The following is a 10,565-nucleotide window of genomic DNA, read 5'->3' as shown; positions in this document are numbered from 1 at the left end:
CTGACACTGAAATGTTGATGCATTTTTCATTCTTCCCTTTCTGTTTTCTGTTTTCATCCAGCAAATATTTTAAAACACAATTACTTTTTGGTGTTAGTGATACTGTATTGATGGGTCACACAATATATTTGTGGAGGCAACCTCAACAAGGGGCATAGCCTTTACTGAGACTGATTATGCTCTCTCAGTTTCTTACAAATGATGGACTGGCCCGTAGCTGAGGACACTATGTAGATATACATATAGCTTCCAGTGCTGCATATATGATCTTTCAAATATACGCCTTCATCAAAGGCAAAATAATGAGGATAGTTATTAACACAAGAAGCCAAATCCATCTCATAAGACAAAGGCAGGATTTACTAGGAAGACTGAAAAGATGGGAGGCCATTCAGGGTTATTAACTGCTGAATAAATACACTACAGCCCTGTAAAAAATAAAGAAATGAAAAATTATATACTTTTGCATTACAAGACCCAATAGTAAGACATAATAGAATATGTTAAGACACTATAATCAACTTGAGCTAAAGGAATGGTTTGTTCAGTCATCATAAATTTGCAATGAGAATTGTGAACCTTAAACTTTTTCAGTTTTCCTCCAGATGTAACTGCAAGAGAGTTTCAAGAAATTTAACTGTAAAGGTCTGATAAGATATAGCCCTAATTCTTTCATCTTACAAAAGCTGAGGAGGAGTATAAGAAAAAGTGGTGAAGGAAAATCTCCCTTGATGCACCTTAGTGGTTTAGGGATGCCCTGTGCCATGAAGTTCATATTTACAATTAGTCAAGTATAGCCTGGAAGTAGGAACTGCTAAGCAATTAACACTCATCATAGATCCTACCAGGAATCAGGTACAGGCAAACGTTTGGTGAAATCCAGCTCTTTGCATCATTAATAGCAATACACACCTACTGATTTCAGCTACACCAGGAATGTACTGACTACATCATTCACCAGCTGATCAGCTGTTTTCTCCCTGATCTGCTGCTTTTTCCATCCTTAATGTATCCATTGTGAAAGCCACCTCTTACTTCGTGCCGGAAAGTGGATTTTTCAGTTCAGAGGAGTGAAATGCTAAGAGTTTAATCCAATGTCCTTAATTCATGATTTGGTCCACCTAGTGCCTCCTGCAGTGAGGCGCAGCGGTTGCAGTGGAATAACACTTTGTTGGCTGCAAAGCAATCTCTAATGCCTGTGGTCTTTGGAAATAAAACAAGTCAAAACCAAATGGGACAGGTCCATTCCCTGATAAATCCTTGCTGGTGACACTGCAAAAACTGAGGACTCTGTTCTGGGAACAGAAGGCCTGGTGGGCTTGTATCATGACCACATACGACTAAAAGTCTCTGTGTTCTAGTTGTTTTGCTGATGGCAACAACCAGAAAATCACTAAATGTTTAAAGGAAATTGTGTTATAGATTTGCAGTCTTTACACTGGAAAGAGTTATGTGCGACATTAAGCTTAAATTGATTTTCAGTATCTGAGCACTGGCTTGGACAGTGGGCCTAATTAGTATCTGCAGTTATTTAAATAACATTTGCACTGAATGCCTGGGTTGTAACAGTTCCTCTATTTGTTTAGAATTATGTTTTGTTATGGAAACTCTTACATTTCTGAGAGAGAAAGTTACAGAGGAACTTCAAACATCCAACAAAATTCATGTTTGTTATTTAAGCTGTAGTAGTTTTGCCATAAATCCATATACATGAATCCTTATACATAAAGGGCATACTGTTCTCACCATCCTTTGTTAATAAACCTGGTCTCTGGCTGTCTATTCCACCAGCTTTGCCCAAAGAAGCCTATTCTCTGGCCTGAGCATTATCCATCAGGAAATGCAACCCCACTACAGCCTAAACCACTACATCTTTCTCCATCCTTTGTATAGAAGGTATTTTGGGACAAAAAACCTGCTAAGCCGGGGGGCTTGGATCTCTGCTCTATGTTCACCCAAGAAAACAGACCACAGTACCCGGCACATATTAAAAGAATTAGTCTAATCTGGTGTGTGTGTGTGTTACCCAGTCTCACACTCCATGGCCATTACTTACATTTAGGAAAAAAAAATGTGCCTGACTATTATATGTTCACTTCTGTTCAGAGTGAGGAAGCAAAATGGACATAACTAAGTGTGTATGGCGGACTTCTCACATAGTTCTTCAGCTTCTGAGTACCTCTAGTTCCCACTGAGAGCACACAAAACACAGGAGTGAAAGCTCCTCATGAATACGTTTAAGAAATTATTCAGGTATGTTCAACAGAAGCAGTGACAGTTTGGGTAAAGGTATGTCACTCACTTTTGTACATTGTTGTGGTCATATTTATTTTCAGAATGTGTCATACTTTTATATTTTTTTCTCTCCACTAAGCATTATGGCATTATAATAGCAAAAAAGGATATAATTTCAGCTTCTGTGCTTTAAGTGATGTTCCTCTAATTTGTAATTACTTAATTAAGGCCTGAGTCTGCTCAGCTATTCTTTACACTTATAGTGTTTGGCCATCTGGGCTTCACTAATAAATAAGCACTTTAATGGATGCATCACTTAATAAACTTTCAGTGAGAGAAGAGGGAAATTAAGTCAATTCTCTCATTATGAAAATATGCTGTGCCATCTAATTGTTCAGAAGCAGATGTCACTCAAATTCAATGAAACTGTTTAATGACCTGTGTGCTTATTACTAACTTGACTACAGGTTTGACACAGTTAAATACAATTTTTCTGTAAGATTTTAGCTGCTCAGGTTTCTCATTTTTGACGCTTCCCAAAATATCCACTTCAATCTGCATGGATTTTTTAATACGACAAATACGCAATTTCTTGTCTGAAATCAGGGCTTAGGCAGATTATTAACAAACGTATTTTTCTTATTTTGACTTCCAAATGTGCAGTTTTAGTCTCGCAAAGAATGTGTCAAATGATTCAAATGTGAGGCAATCACCAGTGTTATTGGCTAGACAGAAAGAGAAGCTCCCCAAGCAAGATCTTTGTTTAGTGATTTAGCACTTCTCTTTAGAGACAGATTGGAAGAGATATTAAGGCTGATTTTGTTTCTGAACAATTTCTTGTAATAGGCCAAGTTTTGGAATATGTGAATGAAACCTACTTCATATATAAATTCCTCCTGATTAATTAAGAAAAAAGACATGCAAGACATGCAGTATGCTATGCACTGATTACTAAAGTATTGTTCAGCACTTCCATTTTTATAATGTGCTTCCTTCTTTCTTGTTTACCTCATCCTCCTGACTTCTTTAATTAGCTAATTATTAGTTAGCACTTATTACTTACACAAAATTCATCATGGATTATCTCCATTATAAACTTAAGTTTCCAGTTTTTGTGCACATACATGTGAGGTGACTTATCCAGTGTTCCTCAACAGAAATATGTAGGTGTACTGATTACCTGTAGGTGACCCTGGCTATGCATTTCTACAAACTTAAAGAAACTTTGTGAATGCTGTGCCTGCCACAACAACGAGTACATGATAAATGCTGCTGTTCTGCATTACTTCACCTCATGGAATTCACTGCCCTTGTTCTTTTCTTAACCTTGCCATAAGCAGTAAGGACAGTTATAGCTGGTCAAAACAAACATTTGTTGGAATGGCCTAGGCGTAGCCAGCATGGGCGGAGGAGAAGGACTAGACGGCCTTTTGAAATCCTGATTTCCACTGGATTCAAAGCAACCATATATTTATTATTAGGAAATGAAAATTTTCAGATGCACAGAAAACTCCAAAATGGTTATTTAAAGCTAAAAAGACACATTGCATCCCTGATGGAAATGCTGTGGATGGGAGGCTTCCTGCTAAGGAGTGAGAAGCCAACTCTTGAGGCATTCACTTTAGGAAAAGACTCTTGATTTCCAAACTCCATGATGGGAAGCAGATAACCTGGGAGCCCAGGAGGCCCAGAGCCATCCACAGGGTCATGCAGCCCTAGAGAACAGACACTGAAAGCTGAGGCTCTTCAGCATCTGGTATTTCAGCCAGCTGGCAAGCGTCCAGCTAAGCACTGTCTGTGTTTGTTCCAGCAGAAGGGCTTGAATGGGATGACTTTCTGTACAATCTTCGTGTTTAAATATAATTGACATTTTCCATTTTCTTGAGCAATTTTTAGCCTGCTCTTGTCACATCATAGCCCATGTTTGTACTGGGTCAACAGCCCGTAGCAGTGCTTCTGTGTGTTTCTCTGTCCCAGTGGGAGTGTGGGGCTACCTGGTAGGCACTGCTCCAGCCTCTAATTGTTAAATGAATTTGAGCGCTTTGGAAAATAGCCAAAGCTGTTCTTTCAGTAAGGGCTTTGCCACATGGATTTTGAGGCCACAGCAATTGGTTTCAGAACTTGTGGTAAACAGTCTGGAGTGGAACTCAGCTCATCTGTACTTTCCTATATTCAGAAGTTATCTATTGATGTTAGGATTTAGGCACATTTATTTGCCTGCCCATCAGTGCAACAACAGGCACAGTGCAAGAAGAATATTTTCCTGTGTACTATTCTCCAAAGTTTAAATTCTTCCTACTACAACCCCAGTAAATAAATAAGTAAATAGATCAGTAATAAAAAAAAAGTAGTTGGTAAGCACAAGCCAAGTGAATATAAACAAGGGCAGGAATTGTTCCTTCAATCTGCAGAGAGAAAATCTGAAATAACAGTCCCGAGACACAAAAGCTACACTCATCTTAGCTATGACAAGTTAATGACAGCAATTTATGGTCATACTCTTAATGATTTTACTGTTGATCAAATCACTCTAAAATGACAAATCATGTTGCCAAAATCTGCACAGACCACTGTGAATGGCAAATCTTTCTGGCAGGAAGAGGAGACAGATTTGAACTCTTTCTAGGAGCTCTGGAGAGAAAATCCTAAGTATTTTTTCTCCTGTAATGACCTCTGGCTGGATACAGATTTAATTGTCTTAATTGCTTAAGACCTTAAGACAGTGCTGTTGCTAAAACAGATGGTTTCTCCCTACATCAACAGAGATCACTTTTATGCCTTCTCCCTCCTTTCCTACCTCCCCTAAGCTTAGTTTTGAGCTACATCAGGGAGCTGATCAGCCAGATCATGCATCCTTTTTACTACTAACATGAAGGAGAGCTTGGGAACTTATGACGAGGATCGATCTTTTTGGTGGCAGTATGGACCTCCTTGGGCTTAAACGATTTATGAAGTGGCATCTTTAGAAATAATTGTATCTATGCATAGCCTGATAATGCCTACTGCCTGCAACAGAGAAGTTAGAGAGGGCACCAATTGTTTTTAGGATCCAGTGATGACAATTCAGGATACCAGCAGTGATGTATGAGAATTGAGCTCTAGCCTTTTGCCAATTAAATGAACTTCAAAGTTATTTTCCTTTTATTTGTATAATACCCTTTCTTGTTTTCCCATGACAGTTTGGTAACTGTCACTCTAAAAAGATTAACATCATATCAATTAAAGTTTTTCTCTGTGTTCACATGAAATTTTGTTGTTAAGGCCAAATGTCTAATCAGTAATCAGCTGGAATACTTTGAAGAAAACAGTAAATCTTTATTATTAAATACAATAGTTTTAAGTCTCCATTCATTATCTAGAAAGAGCCTTTCACAGTGTATCTGATTCACATGAGTTATTCAACCTATTTGTAGAGTAACTGCACTGAAACCATTGCAATTATAGAAAGGATGAATAAGGCCTGTTAAGTTTTAGGAAACAACAAGAGGACAATTTACTATATTTCCAAAGATAAAATGTTAAAGACGGTGATCATTCATTATCGTTCAAAGAAGGGCTATGTCAATCTCAACTCAAACTCGAAAATTGCTGGCATAAAAATATCTTTAATTTGCTTGAAAATAAAGACCAGCACCGGATACATTGGGCAAACTTTCAAAAATTGATTTCTGCCTGACGTGGATGTATGCAAAACACAATCAAAAAGTTGTCAAGATTCAAATTCTTAGGTTCTTTTCATATCCACATGGCATTATGCACAATACCAAGACTATGCAATATAACCCCAGGTTCAGGATCACCTTCAAGTTTTAAGGGAATCAACATTTTGCAGGTAGTGAGTTTATGTCACATTTCTCTGTTAGAGATTAGGTTAAGATCTCAGACAAATGTATTCATATTATCATATCGATTTAAAAGGAGATCACAAATAGCAGTTACCACCAATCCACTATTCACAATTGTCCAAATCAGTACTGAAATTCTTGAAAACAGTAGTTGCTTGCATGAATTTGAACCAGTTCTGACAGTGTCTTGATATACTGTTCACGTTCAGAAATTTGGATCTTGGTCTTTCCTTAAGTGCTAATGTACAATTAATTAAATCAATGAATTGCATTAACACTCAAGATTCAAGTAGATATACATACCCATCTCTTTTAAAAGACCACCAGAAAGACCTGGCAGTGATTTATCTTCAGAAGGTGAAGTGCTGAGGTTAAATAGTGTTAACACTATTATACCACCTGACATCTGAATAGACTTAGCCCATAATAAGACGCAAGACTTAGTATAAATTCTTGTTACACCTGATCCCATACAAGGAAAAAGAATAATGCTTTGGAGCTCTGAATGACAGGTTCTAACAAAGTCATAGTGCAAAAACCTAGCCAGCTTTCTGGAAGACAAGGTGAACAGCTCTTCAAATCTGCCTTTGAAAATATAATCACTTTCTCAAGTGGGAGATAAAGCAATATTTTAAACCTTGACTATGTATCTTTAGCAAAGCTAAGAAAGAAAACCAAAGTCTCTTGTGTTCTGTAGACTTGAAACGGAATGATGCCTCTTCAAGGAATGCGAGCATGGTAAGCTGGTCTGTAGTTGCAATGCATGTTTGTTAATTACACTGTTAACCTGATATCCTTTCTTTCACATCTCTTGTTTTCATTTGTTTTATTTATGTTTCATCTGATCATAAACATACACAATCTATGATAAGAACTACCTCTATATAGCTGCCTGTGAGGACCATAGCACAAAGGATTCACAGCTGGCTGTGGTCCCTGGCTTGGCTGCCTCAAAAGTAATGTTTATTAGATATTTTCTGTCAATGGAGATCAAATAGAAAATACTTCAGATATGCTTTTAACAAGAAAACATGATTGTTCAGGCTGATAAGTAAATTACAATGAAATAAATACTAATTGTGTAAAGGCAATTTTTATAACTAATACTTGTTCTCTTTCAGCTTGTTTTGTCAGATTTTTTCCCTTCGTGTTCTGTGTATGAATCTTGCTTGATCTTCTCAGCTAACTTTGAAGTATGACCATAGTGAATTGAAGTGAGTGCTTATTTCAGATATTAGTAATTTCTTCAGGAACTGAGGAACAGTGCCTAAGCACTTGTTTCATTCAACTGTCCCATTTGAATATCAGAATTTATTGGTAAACTTTGAAGCATAAGCTTTAACTTTGGATTTTACCTAGGTGTACACATGGGTAGCCAAATGAATGAGCCTATGGCATAAAATAAATGCCGTAGTTTTGCTGGATGATAATGCAGAACTTCAGAAAATGTAATTGGGATAGTTTTTATGTCTCTTTTCTCTTGATCCAACTTTCAATCATCTCCTTAGCTAGTACATCTGTCTTCAAATTGGGTTTCCCTTTGGAAACATCTTATTACAACCTGAACAATAAGGGTAAACAAGAAAAGCTTAAATATCCTTCAGATACTTGACGAAGAAATTCCCATTACAGAATGAAGGGAAGAGTCAAAGGCTTGTGCAAGAGGGTTTGTCACAAAGATCTTACTTAAATGAAAAGCACTTACTACACCATATCTGCAAATAATGATAAAATCCATGTTAAGAGAAAGCTGTGGAAAATTTCCTAATGTCTTGTTTTACACATTTATAAGTGAAATAACATTCAGTGAGTATCACTTCTGAGGCTGCGATAGTACCACTAGAAGGGGAAACGTGATAATCATTTAGAATCATAGAACCACCAAGGTTAGAAAAGACCTCCGAGATCATCCAGTCCAACCATCCATCCACCACCAATATTTGCTCAGTTGTTTGAATTCCTTCCACATGCATGTTGCTTAGTAGTAGATGGGTTAGTGGATAATAGTGCCACCGCTTGAAGTACAGCTGGGTAGAAGTGGCAACAGATTGTCTAATTTCTAAGAGCTTGATTTAGCTTTAAAAATATCACTTTGGTTCAGCACTGTTCAAACCAGATGGGTTATTTGCACAATTAGGACTTAAGTGTCAAGTTCTTCTCTTGATTAAAATGTCCAAGTCCTTTACTGCCAACTACCAGTTAAGTTGCGTGCGTCTATTACAGGGAAGAATGTACCCATAAGTATTTAATAATGTGTTTTTCAGATAGCTGAAAAAAGCATAGAACACTGCACATTTCTGTCCCACATAATTTCTGCTCTTAATTTGAGAAATAAAGCCATCTATGGATCATGACCAAACGTATTTCTGTTTACCGAAACTGTACTTCTCATTAAGGGCCTGGCTCAGCTCCATCACTGAACAGACTAAGATTTTTGAATTAACAGCTTTCTAACATTATTTATTATGCTGTCAATTTTCATGCTGTTCTCTTTAACTAAATCAGAATAACTGAGCCAGCCATAGCAAGATGTCAGTATCTTATCAGCCTGAGAGCCTGAATACTGCCAGAGGTACAGAAAGAAAATTACGTCCATCAGCCTTTAGTACCCTGGTCACCCTAAGGACAAGTAAATAGGCTTCACAGAGTGCCTGTGAGCTTGCTTCTCTGTCTTCAGAGTTTAGACAGGGGGCTGTGTCTGTGCCCAGGTGCTGGGAGAGGCTGCAGGGGCCTCTGTAAGGAGAGGCTGGGGCTGCACTGTGCCAGGCACAGCTGGATCCAGCTGGCTCCATAGCCATGTGACAGGGCATGGCTGGGCCCCACAGCCAACAGAGCTGCACCCTGGGGAAAATACATTTAAGAAAAGGCAAGGTGCCTCAGAGAATGAGAAGTGATGTAAAAAGTATGAGACACAGCCTTGTGAACATCAAGGCCAGAGAAGAAGGAAAGGGAGGAGGTGCTGCAGGCTCCGCAGCAGATTCCCCTGCAGCCTGCAAAGGAGGGCAAGATGGAGTAAGTGGATGTTTCCTGAAAGCATGGTGGCCAGCAGAGAGCCCGTGCTGGAGTAGGCTTCTGACAGGCACTGCAACTTGTGGGAAGGAGCCTGGAGCAGGGGAAATGTGTGAAGAGGAAGGAGCAGCAGAGATGTCATGGTGGACACCTGCCAGCCAGCCAAGGCCAGCCCCCCACAGCCAGACACAGAAACGGGCCTTGCACTCTCGTTCCAATATGACATCAGCACAGATATAAAGAAGTCTGGATAGATGTGGACTTTGGTTCTCTCAGCAAAGTTGAATAAAATTCTTCATTTCTGATTTGGTTTAAAAAAAAGTCTCAGGTCTTCAGAGCAGGGAGGCTGGACCATCACGAAATTCACACTGATAAAATCTCACTGTCTTAATCAGATATTTCAATTAGTCATTTTCACCCATGCCTCCGCTCTTCATTAAGCAACGGTATTGGTCAAAATTTGGTACTGTTTTGAGGTGTCTTTTTTTTTTTTTTTTTGCTATCAGTCCTGAACCTCTATGCCTTAAGCATATTTTAGATCCACCACTCCAACTACACAAAGCTTGAGAAGTTTTGATGCTTTTTATTTAATTGAAAAAAGTAGCAGTTATAGTATGACAGGAGGACAGTGAGAAAGCACTAGTTCTTTCAGGTAGGACCTTCATTTGCTGTGGAAGACTGGAAGCACTGCTCCATTCCTTGCTTGAGAGTAATTTCTGAAGACAGTGTGACTAAGTCATAACTTCGCGGGGCTTGTCTGCAGTGACAATGCTGCATATGTATACCCCTACCCCCTCTCTTGCCTGCCATGAAATATAGTGGCGTACTGGGTAGGCTTACTGAAAATATAACCATAACCACTGATGCCATCTGTTACAGCTCCTACTTCTCTACCGTCCTCTAAAAAAAAAAACCAACAGTGACAACTGGCAATTGTTTTCCTCTACTCCTAGACAAAGATCAGAAATACCAATTTTTAACCAAGAAACCTGGTTCTTTTTTTTTAAGCTGAGGAGAAATTTTCTTTGCTACAATACAAAACCTGAAAGTAAGCACAAACTGAAAAGGAGGGATTAAGGCACTGTACCACATGGCATTGCACGTTACTCAAATGCATGTTTTACAACTGTGCAGACACAGCTATTGTAAACTAGATTTTAATATGCTTCTGCTATTTTGATCTTGTCAACTGTTCTTCATTAGATCATGACCAACTGTTCCATTTTTTAATATTCAACCTTCCTGAATGAATTTGAGGAAAAACAGGTGAGTTCTGGCGTGTTCTAATTGGATTACTCTGTTGGTAAGCACTCAAAGGCTATTAAGAGTGCACCTGTATATGCGGGAAGGCAGCAAGCATGCACATCATCAACTCATTGTATAATAGTCTTCCAGCTGCATCAATACAGATAGGAAAAACTGCACTGAGGAGTTATTAATGAACATTGGTGGCATTTCTTATCACCTGAAGTGATC

This window comes from Numida meleagris, chromosome 1 (genome assembly GCF_002078875.1).
Source record: "Numida meleagris isolate 19003 breed g44 Domestic line chromosome 1, NumMel1.0, whole genome shotgun sequence".
Classification (NCBI taxonomy): domain Eukaryota; kingdom Metazoa; phylum Chordata; class Aves; order Galliformes; family Numididae; genus Numida; species Numida meleagris.
The sequence above is the reverse complement of the archived record's forward strand: the minus strand, read 5'-3'. Positions refer to the sequence as shown.